Source organism: Bos javanicus, chromosome 13, assembly GCF_032452875.1.
Source record: "Bos javanicus breed banteng chromosome 13, ARS-OSU_banteng_1.0, whole genome shotgun sequence".
NCBI lineage: Eukaryota > Metazoa > Chordata > Mammalia > Artiodactyla > Bovidae > Bos > Bos javanicus.
In genome coordinates, this window is record NC_083880.1 from 60,682,130 (window position 1) to 60,703,432 (window position 21,303).

Genomic DNA, 21,303 nt, shown 5'->3' on the forward strand with positions numbered 1-21,303 from the left:
CGGGAGATGGTGAAGCACAGGGAAGCCTGGCATACTGCCGTCCATGGGGTCGTAAAGAGTTGGATACAACTGAGCGACTGAACAACAACAACAACAAAACCCTGGAACCAGTCTGCATAAGTGTGCCCAGACTCTAACTCTGCCAAACCCACTGTGCTACATCAGGAAATGGAAATAAGCTAACACATGTCAAATGCTTTGAACTCTGTGGCACATAGTACTGCTGCTGCTGTTCAGTCACTAAGTTGTGTCTGAATCTTTTGCTGTCCCAAGGACTGTAGCCTACCAGGCTCCTCTGTCCATGGGATTTCCCCGGCCAAGAATACTGGAATGGGTTGCCAGTTTCTTCTCCAGGGCATCTTCCCGACCCAGGGATCAAACCCGTGTCTCCTGCATCGCAGGCGGATTCTTTACCACCAAATGGTAGAAGCTCAGTAAACAGAGTGGGAGACAGTAGAGGCTGAGAGAGGAATGGTACCTATAATAATAGGACTTGCACCCCAGGCTGGGAAGCCCCGGTGCCACTTGCTGTTTGGTGAAGCATCCCTATGCAGCCCCAGAGAGTCCAGTCCCCTTAAGGCCATGATGTTTGAATTCACCAATGTCAAAAAAATAACTCCTTCAGGCAGAGGTTAATGGGAGGCAAGTGGAGTCACCTTTGTTTCCCTGGTTGCAGACCTCCAGGGACCAGCTCATGTGTGTCTCAGAGTCTTCAGGGCACAGCAGGGGGCTGTTCTCAGATCTCATTTAACCCTGCTGCTGCTGCTGCTAAGTCACTTCAGTCATGTCCGACTCTGTGCGACCCCATAGACAGCAGCCCACCAGGCTCCCCCATCCCTGGGATTCTCCAGGCAAGAACACTGGAGTGGGTTGCCATTTCCTTCTCCAGTGCATGAAAGTGAAAAGTGAAAGTGAAGTGGCTCAGTCGTGTCCTACTCTTAGCGACCCCATGGACTGCAGCCTACCAGGCTCCTCCCTCCATGGGATTTTCCAGGCAAGAGTACTGAAGTGGGTTGCCATTGCCTTCTCCATTTAACCCTGGAGACTCCCAAACCTGGGAGGAATGAATGAACTCATTTTCTACAAGAGGACCTAGACTCCTATGGACACACCCACAGCTCTAGAGGGCAAGGAAAGATTGCATATTGTTTTCCCAGCACCTCTCTGAAACCAAACTGTGGCTGGGTTTGCTTATACAGTCCTAACTTTGTCCCATGCTGTGTCAGACCCTGATCCAAGTGCTGGGAACTCATCAGTGACAAGACCGACTTATCCCTGCCCTCACTGATCTTATAAATCAGTGGAGGAGACAGACATCTCTCAGGAAAATAAAATCAATAAACCAGAATCATTTAAAATAGATTATGCATCATGTGTTTTCTTAAATAAATAGCATAGATTTATTCTCTATCAGATAAGACTGAGAGGTGGCTATTTTTAGTAAGACTTATCAGGAAGGTGGTATTTAAACTAAGATCTTAAAAAAGAGGGGGAGTGGAAACATGTGAGAAGAGACAGAGGAAAAAGTATGTGCAATGGCCCTGGGGTACTTATGGAACTGTGAAATGGGCAATGTCACTTCTAGTCTATAGATGAGTCAAGACCACCCAGCTTAGTATAAGAGGCAGATTTGAGATTTGAATCTGGGGCAACTGACTCCAGTGCCCACAATGTCCAGGGACATTTCACAATCTTTGCAACCTGGCAGCCTCCTCTAACACTTGTGGTATGGTCGCTGGAATTGTACCTTGGGCATGGACCCCAGGTCTGGGGACCTACAGTTAGGGGTATCACATTCCAATTCTCTAGACCAGGACTTTTCAATAGAACACAGCGTGAACCGAATATGTAGTTTCAAATTTTCAATTATGCATTAAAGAATAAAAAGAAGCAGGTGAAAATAATTTTAATAATATAGTCTATTTGATCCTATTTGTGTGTGTGTGTGTGTGTGTGTGTGTGTGTGTATATGGCTTATGATCATTTCAACAGATGGTAAAAAATTGTTAACGAGATAACCTAAATTTTTTTTCATAGTAATGTCTTCAAAATCTGGTATAGGACTTCCCTGATGGCTCAGTGGTAAAGAATCCACCTGCCAATGCAAGGGACACAGGTTCAATCCCTGGTGTGGGAAGATTCCACATGCCAAGGAGCAACTAAGCCCATGCATCACAACTACGAACCTGCAAGCCTAGAGCCAGTGCTCCGCAGCAAGAGAAACCATAGCAGTGAGAAGTCGGCGCTCTGCGATGAAGAGTAGCCCTGCGCTCGCGGCAACCAGAGAAAGCCCGTGTACAGCAGTGAAGACCCAGCACACCCAAAAATAAATAAATTTTAAAAATCTGGCATATATTTTACACTTAGTTTGGCTACAAATCAACATGGAAGCTAAACTGTCAGTGACTAAAGTAAAATTGTCAGTGGTTATAGTAAAAGTATCAAAACAATTAAGTTGTGTTTAATGGAGGAACTGTTTCACTTGTTTTAAAATTAAGATTCAAAAAAATGAAAAGTTCAGTTCCTCTGTCACCCTGTGCGTGTGTGCATGCTCAGTCACTAAGTCATGTCTGACTTTTTGTGACCCCATGGACTGTAGCCCTCCAGGTTCCTCTGTCTGTGGAATTTTCCCGGCAAGAATACTGGAGGGGGTTGCTATTTCCTCCTCCAGGGGATCTTCCTGACCCAGGGATTGAACCTGTGTCTCCTGTGGGTCCTGCATCAGTAGGTGGATTCTTTACCATGGAGCTACCTAGGAAGCCTGTCAGTCACCCTAGCCACATTAAATGGTCAATAGTTACCTGCAGCAAATGCTGTCATCCTGAGACTGAGAATCCTTGGCTCAGAATCCAAAGAGTATAGCAAAATGTGAAGAGCCTGTTGAGTCTACAACAAAGATGCCAAATAATCTTGAGCCTCATTTTCTGCATCTATAACATGAAATTAATTATACCTTCCTTGCATTGTAGTCCTGAGGATTAAATGCACTGAAGCATCCTTATGTTCATAGTCAAACCACATTTTCTGGGTTCAAATCTCACCACTCCTGAGTAGGGAGACTTGGGGTAAGCTACTTAAACTCTCTGTGTCTCAGTTTCCTCATCTGTAAAAAGGAGATAATAATAGTACCTAATTCATTATTTTGTCAGGCTTCTCTGGTGGTTCAGACAGCAATGCAGGAGACCCGGGTTCAATCCCTGGGTGGGTAAGATCCCCTGAAGAAGGGAATGGCAACCCGCTCCAGTATTCCTGCCTGGAGAATTCCATGGACAGAGAAACCTGGCGGGGCTACGGTCCATGGGGTCACAAAGAGCCAGACACAACTGAATGACTAACACATGAATATTGGTTTGTTGTGAGGATTAAAAGACAGTGTTTGTGAAGTGCCTGGAATATAAATCTGATATAAGCATTTGTTAAAAAGTGAGAAAATAAATGGTAACCAACACTCCTTCCTCAAATTAAATGCAAAAAATGTGCACTTTTCTGAAAAGAGAGTTTGGCTTTCATGAATTTCCTTCTCTCCAGGCTCAGAACATCCCTCTACCTAGACGCCTGAGCCAAGCAGGCTGCATTTCTGTTTGCTGTAGTTCTGAGGATGCTTGGCGCCTCCAGGAGGAACTCAGAGGGAGGAAGGGAGGAGGGGTCGTGAATGGCTGTCATAGCAGCCACTCCTGCTTCCTTCCTCTGCACCCAGACGTCCCTGGTTTCTGTTCTAAGCCTGAAATTCCACCAGTGGTGTCCTTCAAATGTTCCTCTTTAGGTTTTTCCCCACAGAAGTGAAGTGATACCTTATGAAGAGTTCTGGTTGCATTCCAGGTCTGGCTGAAGTCACTTGCCCTATGAGATGGTGAGCAAGTCACCTCCTCTCCTTCTTGGGTGCCTTAATTTTCTCATGTGTAAAATAGGAAGAGAGTTGAATTAGGTCAGGGTTTTCCCCAATATGTTATACACATAGGATGCCAGGAGGTTTTAGGGTCTCAAGACACTACTAAATAACATTGATCATATTGTAATACACGTATTTCCTTCTGATTTTCTTCTAGTTTCTGCAACTACTGGGGAAGAAAGTCTCATTTAACAGCATCTGTCTTTTTAACACCTCACTGGCAAGGAAGGGAGAGCAGAGCTCAGTTCAGAGCCTTCAGCAAGAAATGAGATTTGGCTGGGATTTAAGAATTTTGTTTTGCTTTCCTCATATTTAATTATACAGTTACTTCCTCTTTATGGCAAATGATAGCAGTTTTCCAGTTGAGGTCAGTGATTAAAATTTTCCCTTTTACATAACTTTACCTACAGGTTTTTTTTTTGTTTTTTTTTAATGAGCTGACTAAAAGAAAAACACTATGAAACTAATAATACAGACGGGTAAATGGATCTGGGCCAATCAATTTGGGGGAAATTGTGGATTATTCAAGAGTTACAGCTCCGTGCCTGGGCTCCCCTTGGGGAGCATTTATTAGGAGACTGGGCACCTCCCCCTTCTCTAGGGTTTCCCAAGGGCACGGCAGAAACCCCTCAGCATCAGGATCTGGCTCAGGCTGGGCGCCACGAAAGGCAGGAAAACCAGCGCTTGGGCACAGCACCAGCCTAGTGGGGGCCCTGTGGTGACCATGGCTGTGCTGGGTGATCCATCTCTACCCCATGGGCCTGGGTTTTCTTCACAAGGAATGTGATTCTTGTGCCCATGGATCCAACATGGCCCTGTGTGGGTGCCTCCTTTACATCATCTCTGCCTCCACAAACTTCTCCACCAGGTTGCTATTTTCATCCCTGGAGGCAGGTGAGGAAACCGGGGCTCAGAGAGGTGACATCACTGGCCTAAGGGAGGGGCTAGGCAGTGGGATTTGGAGCCAGACTGTCTTTGGATGCACAGCCTCCTTGGCCGGTCCCAGCTGGATGACACTGAGCAAGTCATTTAACTACTCCGAGACCCAGAGCCCTCATCTATGAATCAAATTGAGGATAGATTCCTCCTGGTAGGGTTACTGGACTGCATACCATTATGGAGAGCTATTATTGGATTAAATGGAGAATTATATGAGTGAGTTCATTCAGGTAAAGAGCTTAGAAGAGTTCCTGGCACATGGTAAGCACTTGATGATACGTGATTAATATTATTTCCATGGGGCCCAGGCTGCTAACCCCGCCCCCAAACAGACAACCTTTGAGAGCTGAGTGTCCCCCTGTGGCATGCTTGAGCTGTGCCTTCCATCTACTTTCTCATGGAATCCTGACCACAATCCTGTGGGCTAAAAGTAAATTTATGCCCATATTATAAGTGAGAAAACCAAGTATCAGAGAGAGGAAGTAACCCACCCAGGTTCGCACAGTAAAGCGGGAGTGTTGAACCCAGATTTGTATGGCTCCAAAGCTCATGTCTTTGGAAAAGCTCTGTTTTTTCCAGTAGTCATGTTGGACCATAAAGAAGGCTGAGCATCGAGGAATTGATGCTTTTGAACTGTGGTGTTGGAGAAGACTCTTGAGAGTCCCTTAGACTGCAAGGAGATCAAACCAGTCAATCCTAAAGGATATCAGTCCTGAATATTCATTGGAAGGACTGATGCTGAGGCTGAAGCTCCAATACTTTGGCTGATGGGAAGAGCTGACTCATTAGAAAAGACCCTGATGCTGGGAAAGATTGAAAGCAGGAAGAGAAGGGGATGACAGAAGACAAGATGGTTGGATGACATCACCAATTCCACGGACATGAATTTGAGCAAGCTCCGAGAGATGGTAAAGGGCAGGGAAGCCTGGCCTGCCACAATCCATGGGGTCGCAAAGAGTAGAACACGACTGAGCAACTGAACAACAAAAAGCTCACGTCGGTCCACCAATTCAGGAGTCTCAACAAGAAAGAAAGTTCCCGGGGAAGTCCCACGTCCTCTTCAAGTGAAAGATCCCCATCTGTAGTGGGTGGAGCCGGAAACCCAGGAGAAAATTTCGTTCTGGTTCTGACCTTGCACAGGACAGTTGGTGACCTTGTTTGGCTCAGGGTTCAGCCACATAATTACGGCTTTGTGTGCGCTGGGGTGGCGCTCTCCGGACTTCCGGGGATCCCCACTCCCACCTTTACCTTCCCCCTGGGGGCGGAGGAAGCCCCGGCTCCGCCCCCTCGCTATTCTGGAGTCCTGCTCCGTAGAGCTGCTGACTCATGTGATCCCTGCCCTGCCTTCCTTCTGACCTGCCTCCTGCCTGTCCTGAAGCCACCAGGGTCAGGGAAGGAAGGGGATTATGAGTGTTCAATCCAGGACACTGCCTGGCCTTCCTTTTCTGAGAAAAGCTTTCAGGGTGTGGGGTGGAGGGTGCTGAGGTGTTCAGCCAGCAGCCAGTTGCATCAGAAAGCCTTGCGCAAGGCACCCTCCTGGGTCAGGCACAGAGCCCTGTCCCACAGCCCTACCCTCACCCCACGTTACCCCTACCCCATACCCTGGGGTAACAGAGTGGGGATGGTTAGCTATTGTTGGGGAGACTGAGCCAGGCTTGGACCCTGGGGCATGACCTAGCTGGGGCCAGAGATGGAGGGGAGGGTTGGGGCTCCTGCTGCTCATCTGTCCTGGGGGGGTTGCAGGGGGGGAGGGGACGGAACCTTAGACTAGAAGAAGCTTCTCAACCAGTCCAGGCCAACCCACACATTCAGCCCCTCCCTGGAGAAAAAGGACACTAGTCCAGTGCCCTGAACTGAGCCCTGGTCATAGACCAAGCCTTATTCCCTGACTGTGGACTCTGACTAAATCTTGACCTAAACCTTCAGATGTTGCCTAAGCCCTGATCACTGTCCCCAGTCATGGCTAGATCCTGACTCTGGTCCCAGGCTGAGTGCTGAAAGTAGATGGGGCACCCACTTTCTCCCATCTTGACCCCTGACCTAAATTCCAATGCCAGCTCCTGACAGAGCTACAGTCCTGCAGACAGACTTAGCTCTAATCCATTACCCTTGACCCCAGTCTCAGCTAAGCCCCAACTTTTACCTCAGGCCCAGAGAATCAGGACCTGTGCTCAGGCACAAGCATCGAGAGGTTGGCATCTGCTGGCCTCCTTTCTGAGCATCTTACGCCTTCCTAGGATGAGGATGGCCAAGGGGCTGGGTTGAGCTGGGGCCCCATGGAGCTGTCCTCGGATTACCCCAAGACTGTGACTCAGCAGGGTGGTGGCTGGACAGGGAGTCAGGCAGGGCCACTGGTGGGGTGGGGGGGGGGGAGGGGAGGGGAGGAGCGGTGAAGGGGAGGGGACCTGGGGCTGAGGCAGGTGCTGAGTCAGTGCAGGGAGACAAAGGATGATGTCCCTGAGGCTAGAGATACAGATGGCGGTGAGGGGCCCCTGGGTCTGGAAACAGATGGTGTATGTGGCTAGCTGAGACCATTAAGATTAAGCAGCTCAGCCCAAGTCCTATCTACCTCCATTTTCCCATTTATTGCCATTTTTCAAGGAAAGGGAGATAGTGAAGGACAGGGAAGCCTGGCCTGCTACAGTTCATGAGGTTGCAAAGAGTCTGACACGACTGAACAACAGCAATATCCATGTTTTTCTCTCTCAGAGAACCCTGTTTTTTCCCTTCATAGCACATGTTATAATTTGGAATTATACATGTGTTTAATTATATAAATAATTATTATATTATTTATGCATGTACCTGTCTCCCCTATTAAGCTGTAAGCTCCCTTAGGGCAGGCACCTGCTAATTCAGCTCACCAGTATATCTCCAGTACCTGGTATAGTGCCTGGCACATGGTAAGTACTCAGTAAATAGTAGCTGAATGAATTAAATCCCTCCACCTATTTATTCATCACTCATCCATCCATTTACTATTTACCTGTAACCCATTCCCCATTGCTTATCCATTCAGTTTTCTCCTACCGTAGCTTTATTCTTCCATCTACCTGCCATTCAACCCTCAAACATCCGACCAACCACCACCTATATATCTTTCCAGCATCAATCAAACCATTTATATATTAATTCAGGAAATATATATTGAGTACTTACTACTTGCCAGGCATTGTTCTAAAGGCTGGGAATACTGCAGGGAAAATAACATGTATACATCTGATGTAACAGATGATGTAATAACAAAAAAGAGCTTATATCCCAGTAGGAAGAAAATATGCAATAAATAATTAACATAAAAAATACTTAAAGTATAGGGCATGTTAGGTGCTAGGGGAAAAAAGTAAAAAAAGATTAGAGAAGGAGAATCAGGACAAGGTGGGGGCAGGCAGTGGGGAAGGTGGTCCAGGAGATGCCGTGAGACTGGAGGGCACATTGTCTAGGCAGGAGGAAAGGCTGTGAAAATTTCCAAGGGGAGACCTGACTGGTGGGGCTGGAGTGGTACAAGTGAAGGAAGGAGACAATAGAGGGGGTCAGAGAGGTGAATTGGGGTTCACATGTTCTGGAGCTTTGGAGGCCTTTGAACAGACTCTGGGGAGAGAGGAGCGGATATTGCAATAATTCTGTGGAGGAATGCTGGTGGTTCAGAGCAGGGCTGTGGTCATGCAGATGATGAGATGGATTTGACTGTGGGTATATTTTAAAGGTAGGACCAACAGGCTCGTTGATGTTTCGGATGTGGAGCGTGAGGGGAGAGGGGTTGTCAAGGATGCCTCCAAGCTTCCTTGGCCTCAACACTGCAAGTATGGAGCTGCCATCAGGTGAGGAGAGCACAGTATTTGGCCGGGGGAAACCAGAGGTTCAGCTTTGGTTGTGCTGAATTTGAGATGTCTCTTAGACATTGTGGAGGAGCCATCAGGTAGGCAGTTGGATGTATGCACTGGAGTTCAAGCAAGAGATCTGTGCTGAAGGTATAGATCTGGAGTCATGGGCATGAGACTGGACGAGAGCAGCAGGGACTGGGTCCTTGACCAGTCCAACAGGAAGGGTTGGGAGAAGCAAAGGAATGACAATTGAGGAGTGTACTTCTGACAGCCAAGAGAATGCAGAAATCTGGATGCCAAGGGAAGAGAGAGGGTGTATCAAGGAGCAGGGAGTGTTCAAATGTCCCAAAAGTCATTGATCAGTCAAGAAAATGAAGTTAATTGAGCACTGAACTTAGAAACTTAGTGACTCTGACAAGAGCAGTTTCAATGAAGATGAAGATGCCCCCACCCTGTCCTGATTCTCCTTCTCTAATCTTTTTTTACTTTTTTCCCCTAGCACCTATCATCTTCTAACATGCCCTATACTTTAAGTATTTCTTATGTTAATTATTTATTGCATATTTTCTTCCTACTGGGATATGGGAAGGTAGAAATATGATCAGAATGGATTTAAGAGAGACTAAGAATCAGAGACAGTGAGTACAAACAATTTTTTCAAAGACTTTTGCTACAAAATGAAGTACAAGAATGAATGGTAGCTGTGGGGAAGGTTGCATAGTCAAGGGAAGCCTGTTGTCTTAAAGATCGATCCATTTACTGTTTATTGATGAATCCATTCAACCATCATCTACCATCAACCTGTCCATCCACTATTCACCACACATCTGCCCAAACATCCATTTCTCATTCGTAAGCTAAGAACTTTGTCCTGAACCTCTACAGGAGACCAACTCCCATGCCAGGCACTGCAATGCTGAGTGGAGGGAAAGAAATGGAGAACCCAGAATCTGGTGATGGTGGCTACTCAGTTTAAGTAAATTGAATGAATAAAAGAGCGAGAAAACAGGGTGTCTGCTCTCCAGGTCCTTGGTCTAGCAAGAGGACACAGGATGTCAGAGCTGAGGCATTGTCTGCGTGTCCTCTAGTACAAACCAGAGAGGAACATGTCTTGCCTGAGGTCATCTGAAGGGCCAACAAAAGAACCAGGATTCATACTTGGGTCGCCTGTCCTGGCAGACAGGTATTTTTTCCCTCCTAGGATGTTCTGTCCAGGAGGACAGAACTTAACTGGGAGCAGGAAATGTGTGAGAATACAATATTTTCAAGAAGGCAGATTTGAAAATATTTTTATTTATGTTTTGGCTCAAAATTCAAAAGGTTCAGTTCAGTTCAGTCATGTCTGACTCTTTGCCACCCCTAGTGTGCTTTGAACCGCAGCACGCTAGGCCTCCCTGTCCATCACCAATTCCCAGAGTCTACTCAAACTCATGTCCATTGAGTGGGTGATGCCATCCAACCGTCTCATCCTCTGTCGTCCCCCTTTCCTCCCGCCTTCAATCTTTCCCAGCGTCAGTGTCTTTTCCAATGAGTCAGTTCTTTGAATCAGGTGGCCAAAGTATTGGAGTTTCAGCTTCAGCATCAGTCCTTCCAATGAATATTCAGGACTGATTTCCTTTAGGATGGACTGGTTGGATCTCCGTGCAGTCCGAGGGACTCTCAAGAGTCTTCTCCAACACCACAGCTCAGAAGCATCAATTCTTCAGTGCTTAGTATTATTTATAGTCCAACTCTCACATCCATACATGACCACTGGAAAAACCATAGCTTTGACTAGATGGACCTTTGTTGGCAAAGTAATGTCTCCGCCTTTTAATAAGCTGTCTAGGTTGGTTATAACTTTTCTTCTAAGGAGTAAGCATCTTTTAATTTCATGGCTGCAGTCACCATCTGCAGGGATTTTGGAGCCCCCCAAAATAAAGTCAGCCACTGTTTCCACTCTTTCCCCCATCTATTTGCCATGAAATGATGGGACCAGATGTCATGATCTTAGTTTTCTGAATGTTGAGCTTTAAGCCAACTTTTTCACTCTCCTCTTTCACTTTCATCAAGAGGCTCTTTGGTTCTTTGCTTTCTGCCATAAGGGTGGTGTCATATACATATCCAAGGTTACTGATATTTCTCCTGGCAATCTTGATTCCAGCTTGTGCTTCACACCACCCACCTTTTCTTATGATGTACTCTGCATCTAAGTTAAATAAGCAGGGTGACAATATACAGCCTTGACATACTCCTTTCCTGATTTGGAACCAGTCTGTTGTTCCATGTCCAGTTCTAACTGTTGCTTCCTGACCTGCATTCAGATTTCTCAAGAGGTAGGTCAGGAGGTCTGGTATTCCCATCTCTTTCAGAATTTTCCACAGTCTATTGTGATTCACACAGTCAAAGGCTTTGGCATAGTCAATAAAGCAGAAATAGATGTTTTTCTGGAACTCTCTTGCTTTTTCGATGATCCAACGGATGTTGGCAACTTGATCTCTGGTTCCTCTGTCTTTTCTAAATCCAGCTTGAACATCTGGAAGTTCACAGTTCACGTACTGTTGAAGCCTGGATGAGATACCAGGGGAACATTTCATGCAAAGATGGGCACAATAAAGGACAGAAATGGTATGGACCTAACATACCAGAATTTTGGAGAATTTTGAGCATTACTTTACTAGCGTGTGAGATGAGTGCAATTGTGCGGTAGTTTGAGCATTCTTTGGCATTGCCTTTCTTTGGGATTGGAATGAAAACCGAACTTTTCCAGTCCTGTGGCCACTGCTGAGTTTTCCAAATTTGCTGGCATATTGAGTGCAGCACTTTCACAGCATCATCCTTTAGGATTTGAAATAGCTCAACTGGAATTCCATCACCTCCACTAGTTGTGTTCGTAGTGATGCTTCCTAAGGCCCACTTGACTTCACATTCCAGGATGCCTGGCTCTAGGTGAGTGATCACACCATCATGATTATCTGGGTTGTGAAGCTCTTTTTTGTATAGTTCTTCTGTGTATTCTTGTCACCTCTTCTTAATATCTTCTGCTTCTGTTAGGTCCATACCATTTCTGTCCTTTATTGTGCCCATCTTTGCATGAAATGTTCCCCTGGTATCTCTAATTTTCTTGAAGAGATCTCTAGTCTTTCCCATTCTATTGTTTTCCTCTGTTCCTTTCCACTGATCACTGAGGAAGGCTTTCTTATCTCTCCTTGCTATTCTTTGGACTCTGCATTCAAACAGGAATATCTTTCCTTTTCTCCTTTGCCTTTTGCTTCTCTTCTTTTCACAGCCATTTGTAAGGCTTCCTCAGACAGCTGTTTTGCTTTTTTGCATTTCTTTTCCATGGGGATGGTCTTGATCCCTGTCTCCTGTACAGTGTCACGAACCTCCATCCATAGTTCTTCAGGCACTCAGAAGGTTCAGTTCAGTTCAGTTCAGTCGCTCAGTTGTGTCCGATTCTTTGTGACCCCATGAATCGCAGCATGCCAGGCCTCCCTGTCCATCACCAACTCCCGGAGTTCACCCAGACTCACATCCTTTGAGTCAGTGATGCCATCCAGCCATCTCATCCTCTGTCACCCCCTTCTCCTCCTGCCCCCAATCCCTCCCAGCATCAGAGTCTTTTCCAATGAGTCAACTCTTTGCATGAGGTGGCCAAAGTACTGGAGTTTCAGCTTCAGCATCATACTTTCCAAAGAAATCTCAGGGCTGATCTTCAGAATGGACTGGTTGGATCTCCTTGCAGTCCAAAGGACTCTCAAGAGTCTTCTCCAACACCACAGTTCAAAAGCATCAATTCTTCAGCGCTCAGCCTTCTTCACAGTCCAACTCTCACATCCATACATGACCACTGGAAAAACCATAGCCTTGACTAGACCGACCTTTGTTGGCAAAGTAATGTCTCTGCTTTTCAATATGCTACCTAGGTTGGTCATAACTTTCCTTCCAAGGAGTAAGTGTCTTTTAATTTCATGGCTGCAGTCACCATCTGCAGTGCTTTTGGATCCCCCCAAAATAAAGTCTGACACTGTTTCCACTGTTTCCCCATCTATTTCCCATGAAGTGATAGGACTGGATGCCATGATCTTCATTTTCTGAATGTTGAGCTTTAAGCCAACTTTTTCACTCTCCACTTTCACTTTCATCAAGAGGCTTTTTAGTTCCTCTTCACTTTCTGCCATAAAGGTGGTGTCATCTGCATATCTGAGGTTATTGATATTTCTCCTGGCAATCTTGATTCCAGCTTGTGTTTCTTCCAGCCCAGCGTTTCTCATGATGTACTCTGCATATAAGTTAAATAAGCAGGGTGACAATATACAGCCTTGATGTACTCCTTTTCCTATTTGGAACCAGTCTGTTGTTCCATGTCCAGTTCTAACTGTTGCTTCCTGACCTGCATACAGATTTCTCAAGAGGCAGATCAGGTGGTCTGGTATTCCCATCTCTTTCGGAATTTTCCAGTTTATTGTGATCCACAAGTCAATGTGGACAGAATGTGGACAATGTGGGCAGAATGTGGACAGTGTGGACAGAATGTGGTCCACTGGAGAAGAGAATGGCAAACCACTTCAGTATTCTTGCCTTGAGAACCCCATGAACTGTTTGAAAAGGCAAAATGATAGGATACTGAAAGAGGAACTCCCCAGGTCTGTAGGTGCCCAATATGCTACTGGAGATCAGTGGAGAAATAACTCCACTCAGAAGGTACAGGGGTTTAAAAACCTCCTTCTCATTTCTGTCTCCAGCCCCTTCGTTCCTCTTTTTGGAGGCAATCAATCTCATGTGTTTCCTTTAAGACATAAGTTATGACTATTTTCCCCCTTTTATGCAAATGGGGTCATACATACAGTCCTTCAGGTTGCTTTTTTCTTCCTATTTATCTAACAATTTATCTTGTGGATTATTCCACATCAGTTCAGAAAAGCATTCCCTGATTTTTTTTTTTTTCAGCTTTGTAATATTTCCTCGTGGGGATGTACTGGTTTATTGCAACCATCCCTTGTGATTGAACATGTCATTATTTCCAGTCTTTCACTGTTACAAACAACGCTGTGATGTTCATCCATGTGGGAGTAGAGAGAAAGGCAGAGGTAATATCCCAGAAGCTAAATCAAAAGTTTGTGCAGGACTTCCCTGGAGGCTCACTGGTAAAGAATCCACCTGCCAGTGCAGGAGACATAGGTTCGATCTCTGATCCTGGAAGATCCCACATGCCGAGGAGCAACTAAGGCCATGTGCCAGCCAAGGAGCAACTAAGGCTATGCGCCACAACTATTGAGCCTGTGCTCTAGAGCTCAGGACCCGCAACTACCAAAGCTTGTGAGAAGTTTGTCCTCAATCCCTACAGTGCACCGACTCCCATGCCAGGCACTGGAATGTGGGGTGGAGGGAAAGAAATGAAGAACCCAGAATCTGGTGGTGGTAGCTACTCAGTTTAAGCGAACTGACCAAATTAAACAACAAGAAGACAGAGTGTCTGCTCTCTAGGTGGTTGGTCTAGCGGGAGGACACAGAATTTCAGAGCTAGGGCTTTGTCTGCATGTCATCTAGCACAAACCATAGAGCCCTAGAGCCCATGCTATCAATAAGAGAAGCCATCACAAGGAGAAGCCCACATACCACAACTAGAGAGCAGCCCCCACCTGCCACAGCTAGAAAAAAGCCAAAAATAAATTAAATAAATAAAATTATTTTTTCAAAAAATTTGTCCATTTGCACTCTTGGTGGAAATTTCTGGATGATACTCCATTAAGATTGTGCTAATCTACCTCCTGATGTGAAGCATGTGAGAGCTTGTTTCCCCGCAACTTGGACAGCACAGGGTGTTATGGAAACTTTTGATCTTTATCTATCTGATTCAAAAAAAATGAAAGTGGCTGCATGCAGATTTTTCTGTCTCTCTGACAGATGAATCTTTTCGAATTTTATAGCCACCTATGAGGCAGAAGTGGAAGAGGAAGTCCTCAAATTTTGTCCTGCCCTGGCTGTCTCCGTGGTGGGCAGTGAGCACCCCATCTTGGGAGGTGACCCCAGGGAGGTGCAAGGAGGCCCAGAGGTCAGCCTGTCAGGGGCTGTGCTTCTGAAAACGCTCAACTCCCTCTGCTCCCTCTGATCCTGGTTCTCCTCCTCCTCCCAGATGGGCTGTCTTTATCATCTTCTCCCATCTCTGCACCCCTACAGGTCACCCCAAATCTCCCACCCCCTTCCTCAGGAAGCCCTTCCCCTCTTCCTGCCACTTAATCTTTCCTTGGCCCAGAGCTTCTGGAAGGCTGGGTGAAGGTAACATTCAGCCCTCCTGCCTGGTCCCTTAAGACATCAGGGAAGGATTTCCCTGGTGGTCCAGTGGTTAAGAATTTGCCTTTCAATGCAGGGGACATGGGTTCGATCCCTGGGCAGAAAACCAAGATCCCAGATGCCTCAGGGCAGCTAAGTCTGAGAACTTCAGCGAAGACCCAGTGCAGCAAAAAAAAAAAAAAAAAAAAAGATAGGGAAAACACTAGAATCTCAGGCTGTCTTAGCTAGTCACTCTGCAGTTGGGTACTTAGCGATGGTCAAGCGCACACGCCTCATTGTGGGTCAGAGTGCAGAGTGAGTGTGTGCTGATGTGCATACATTGGTGTGAATCATATGGATGTGTCTCTGAGGCAGCATGGACAGAGCTGGAATCCCTACTCAGCCTCCAATCAGCGCCCTGCCGAGCCGATTGGAATCAGCCAGGAGTCTGCACAGTTCTCAGGAGCAGTCCCAGACCCCTGCCTGGCTTGCTGAGTCATCTCCTTCTCCTCCTGCCTCATTCCTTCCACTCCAGCCGCGTGTCCTTTTCTCTACTCCTTGAACAAACCAACTTTTTCCTGCCCCAGGGCCTTTGCCTTGGCTGTTCCATCTGTGTGGAACTTCTCCAGGCTCCTCCTCCTCCAGGTTGCAGGTCAAATATCACTTCCTCAGAGAGGCCCTCCTTGACCTCTGGAAGCACCGTGCCCCACCCCGGTCCCTGCGGTCTGTTCTAAGCCACACATGCATGCACGCTCAGTTGTGTCTGACTCTGCGACCCCATGGACTGTGGTCCTCCAGGCTTCTCTGTCCATGGGATTTCTCAAGCAAAAACACTGGAGTGGATTGCCATTTCCTTCTCCAGGGTATCTTCCCAGCCCAGGGATCAGACCCGCATCTGCTGTGTCTCTTGCATTGGCAGGCAGATTCTTTACCACTGAGCAAACTGGGAAGCCCGTTCTAAACCATAAGTCCATCTTATTTTATTCATAGTACTTGTCAAGGTTTGAAATGATCTCTGTGAATTAAATTGCTGTTGTCTGTCCCTCCTGCCTGCACTGGAAGGAAGAAACCCTGAGGGCAGGGGTGCTGCTGTTCTGTGTCTAGAACACAGCCAGGCACCTTCTATGTATTCAATTAAGAACTGTTAAATGAATGAATGCAAAGTGCTCAGCACATGCTTGACATATAAAAAAGCTCAAAATTGTATGATTATATAAAGGCTAGGGGGTAATATGATTATATATGAAAAATAAGCAACTTTGCTCAGCAGTGCTTACAGTGAGTCCTGTGTGATGCCATGTCTTGGGAGAAGCAGAGATATAAGACCCAGTGGATGCTGTTGAAGAATAGGTGATATAGCTGGGAAGACAAGGACTGAGGAAAAATAATTATCATGTACTGAGATCATGATGCTTTGAGTTATTCGAACAGCAATATTGGAAGTGGTTATTTTCGATCCAGTTTTTAGATTAGAAGCTGAAGGGCATGCCTAAGGTTACCCGGCTGGTCAGTGTATCTCTGAAGCACTTAGCACAGTGCCTGTGCCCAGAGTGGGGACTCAGTGGCCAAAGTGCCATTTGCACATCTGTTTGGGCCTCCCTAGAATGTTTCCAGTGCTTGGGATGCGGAGCACATGCCTGGGCACACCCCTTGCACACAGGACTAGGAAGGTGACTTTGGGTTGCATGTGTTCCTCATAACTCTGGAGCTCCTGGTGGAGAGGTGGGCGTTGAGGGCACCGGGGGCCTCTCTGCTGGGAGGTCTTTAGCCCTGGGGTCCAGCGTGTGGGCTGATAGGAAGGAGCAGCTTCCATGTAGGGCAGGGCAGGGGCAGGTGGGGGCTGGAAGAGGAAGGAGGAGGCTGCACTGGTGTTCACAGGCATTGGCAGATACCAGGCTGTGAGCGCATGTGTGCACACACACACACACACACATACACATTGTAGCATGCTGAGGATTGCTCACGCTCGCTGAGCCACTCTGTGGGTCAAAGGTCCTCCCAGGCCTCCAGCCTGACTGGTCTCCCTGGAGCTCTCAGCTTGGCAAGGCAGGACTGTGTCCATCCTGTTCACCGAGCATCCCCAGGCCCAGCCCCGGGCCAGCCCAGGGGAGACACTCAAGGCTTGTGGAGAGGATAAATTCACCCCCTTCCTCTTTCCATCATGAATGTATTACCCCTTCCTTCACTCACCATTCACTCAGGGCCTCCAGGATGCGGCTGCGCTGCTGTCTCCCTCCCTCACACAGCCTGTATCCTCGCAGTGCTCTTTCGATTCCAGGTCCTGGCAGCTCTTCTCCTGCCAAACCCAGTCCTGGACACTCCCCGGATGCACACCCAGTGGACAGCCTGGTTTCCTCCCTCCCTGTCCTTGCCCTGATCATATGTCCTGGGCAGACACTTACGAAACCTTATGAGTTCTTCCATCAGCAGGCTCCTGATGGGCTGATGCCCAGGGCCTGGCTTTGAATCATGTGCTCTGGGGCTTGGTGAGGCTGAGACAGGAAGTTCGCAGCCCTCAGTTGATGCCAACCCAGGCTGAGACTTGGAGCGGAACCAGAGTCAATGGTCCCATCGACACACACACCCATGGAGCACACCTGTGAACGGACACCTGAGGATGTGGCTGGGAACAACACACAATGTGTTCAAGGTCATAGAGAATGTCAGTGTGGGAACCATGAACACAGTCATGCAGAGTGTTCACTCATGAACACACCTGCACAACAGAAGAGAGAGACTCCACTTCCTGATATCACAGGACCAGAGTTTCAATATCTATTTAGTAGCCGTGTGACCCTGGGGAGGACATTTCACTTCTCTGAGCCTTATCTTTACTTACTTACACACTGTAGATGCTCAATACATGTGGCAGCCAAAAAAAAAAAAATCAGTAGTAAAGTAAGTGCAAATACACACTGTGTCGGTATGTCTACAGAATGTCATCACAATTTACACCCCTATCGGAGTATTCGTGAATATATATTGGTGTGCACACACTCATGTAACATGCTTATTTTAAGGCTTGTGTATGGTCCCATCAATATGCATATGGATAGATGTGTCTGTGAAGTCATTTTTTCTATCAGTGCACACCATCCCTGGGGTGGATTTCCAGAGGATTTTCTCAGCATCTGTCATGGCAGGAATTGGTGTTTATTTGGGTAGACACATATATGTTTGCCTTTGTCTGTGTGGACCTGTGAGGGATTCTGAGTACAAACCTATCCCTTATCAGGCCGATTAGCTGGTAGAATCTGTGCTGATTGGGTTATTTTTACAGCTATGGATGCCAGTGTTATGGAACATTCTAGAGCTGGACTGTTTGGGTTCCGATCTCATCTGTGTGAACTTGGGCAGGATGCTTCAACTCTCTGAGCAAAGTTTTCCTTTTTCGGAGTTGGAAATCATGGCAACCACCTTATGGATGTCTGAGGGCCAGAAGAGTTAGATAATGAGAAGAGGTGAGTACAGAGCCCACTGCAGACAAGCGCGGTGTGTGCTCCTCTCTGAGTCTCCCCGAGTCTGTCCTCTGTGAGGCCACATGACCCCATCCTTCAGTGACAGCAGTGACTCTGCTGTCTGCCTACAGGGCTGTCCTGTCCTCTACATTGTGAGGCCCTGGAGGGCAGGACCTTGTCTGAGTTATCTCCAATTAGAACCTGTGCATTGCCTGCTAATTCTGAACCACAGAGTTCTGTTCTTCCTCGACAATAACTGGCATTTATTTAACATTAGGCATTTCTGGGTGTCAGGCATGGCTGAAAACTCCTTAAGTCTTCAAACAATCTCAAGGGATTGGTATCCTTGTTGTCCCTATTTCAGAGACAAAGAAACTGAGAGGTTAAGAAACACTCAGGCTCACACAGAGACTTGAACCCCAGTAGACTGCCTCACTCTCAGCCCGCTCTCATTTGGGATGAAGAGTTTGGGGCATGAATGTTGCTGAATTCCTGGCTCCTGGACTCCCCAGTAGGCTCTCACCCCACCTTTGCTAATACCTCCCCACCCATGTGAATATCCTTTGTTTCTCTCTCACACCCTAGGGCATCTCAGCTCCCTGCCCTGGCACAGCGCCCCTAGAGGCAGATGGTATCTCCAGGTCACCCCTTCTTTGATCCAGTAAGGGGTGAGGTGGAGGAGCTCCCTTGAATCTGGACTTGAGAAATAAACACACACATACCCCCCACCACCCCAGCAGGAATAAGGGAGGAGATGCAAGCCCGCAGGAGGGAGGAATAGCCTCTGGGTGGCGATGGGTTTGGTGTTCAGGCTTTGGTGCTCAGGCTTTGGACCCTGCCCATCAGCCTCCCTTTCTCTCCCAGGTCTTCCCACTTCAGAGATAAGAGGGCATGTAGGTGGGAAGAGATGGGAATACCAGACCACCTGACCTGCCTCTTGAGAAATCTGTATGCAGGTCAAGAAGTAACAGTTAGAACTGGACATGGAACAACAGACTGGTTCCAAATCAGGAAAGGAGCACGTCAAGGCTGTATATTGTCACCCTGCTTATTTAACTTAGATACAGAGTACATCATAAGAAACGCTGGGCTGGATGACGCACAAGCTGGAATCAAGATTGCCAGGAGAAATATCAATAACCTCAGATATGCATATGACAGCACCCTTATGGCAGAAAGTGAAGAAGAGCTAAAGAGCCTCTTGATGAAAGTGAAAGAGGAGAGTGAAAAAGTTGGCTTAAAGCTCAACATTCAGAAAACTAAGATCATGACATCTGGTCCCATCACTTCATGGCAAATAGATGGGGAAACAGTGGAAACAGTGACAGATTTTATTTGGGGGGGCTCCAAAATCACTGTAGATGATGACTGAAGCCATGAAATTAAAAAACACTTATTCCTTGGAAGAAAAGTTATGACCAACCTAGACAGCATATTAAAAGGCAGAGACATTACTTTACCAACAAAGGTCCGTCTAGTCAAGGCTATGGTTTTTCCAGTGGACATGTATGGATGCGAGAGTTGGACTATAAAGAAAGCTGAGTGCCGAAGAATTGATGCTTTTGAATTGTGGTGTTGGAGAAGACTCTTGAGAGTCCCTTGGACTGCAAGGAGATCCAACCAGTCCATCCTAAAGGAAATCAGACCTGAATATTCATTGGAAGGACTGATGTTGAAGCTGAAACTCCAATGCTTTGGCCACCTGATGTGAAGAACTGAGTCATTGGAAATGACACTGACGCTGGGAAAGATTGAAGGCGGGAGGAAAAGGGGACGCGACAGAGGATGAGATGGTTGGTTGGCATCACTGACTCAATGGACCTGAGTTTGAGTAAACTCTGGGAGTTGATGATGGACAGGGAGGCTTGACGTGCTGTAGTCCATGGGGTCGCAAAGAGTCCGACAACGACTGAGCTACTGAACTGAACTGAGGCTGGTGGAAACAGCTTCCCTCAGGTGCAAGGAAGCTGTCAAACTGCTGAGTCGCCGTCACCTTTCAGGAACACTAGAGGGCACCCTTGAGGCAGCTATAAGCTGTAAGTCTATTTAGTGCCCCCACGGCCCCTTGGGTTTCCAGGAGCCACTGAGGCCCAAAGCCTTGAGTATTCCAGTGTTGGGTGGCACACCCTACAAATGTCAATCAGGCCAAGGTGGCTGATAGTGTTCAAGTCTTCCATATCCTTACTGATTGTCTACTTGTTCATTTATTGAGACAGAGAGTAGAAATCTATGCCATGGCTTTGAAACTCTCTCAGGGAGGTCAGTTGGGGTGACTCTAGGTCTCCTGGCATGCACTGGTTTCCTGGCGGATTCCTTGGTTCTTCCAGTGGGAAGGGTGAACCTGATTCCTGTTACTCCATCTTAACCAGAACAATTATATTATTTTTTAAAGGTTTTTTTTTTTTTTGAAATAATTTTAGATTTACAGAAGACTTGCAAACACAGTAGGGGGAGTTTCTACATACCCTGCAGCCATGTCTCCTTGCTCTCCTGCAATCATTCACAGTTTCTTGGCCTTTCCTTGTTTTTGTGACCTTGACAGTTTTGAGGAGTGCTTGTCACATGTTTTGTAGAATGTCCTTCAATTGGGGTTTTCCCATAATTAGGCTGAAGTTCTGGATTTGGAGAAGAACCCAACACAGGTGAAGTATGCTTCTCATTGCATCATTTCAGGGGTCCGTATGTTACAGGGAAGAACAAAAATCGAACTATATGTTGGATCTGTTTCTTTTACTTTGTTTAACCTGTGTTGCTTTTGTTCACTAAAAGTATACTGTATATATACAATGACCTGCTTCGGGGAACCCTAACCCTCTGCCTAAAGGTTAAGCCAAAGTGCCTTCGTTCAGGAAAACATTCTGACCCTGTCCACCTGTGAATGGCTACCAGAGAGAAGAAATTAACACATCCCCTCCCAGGACTGGCCATTCCAGGAGATACT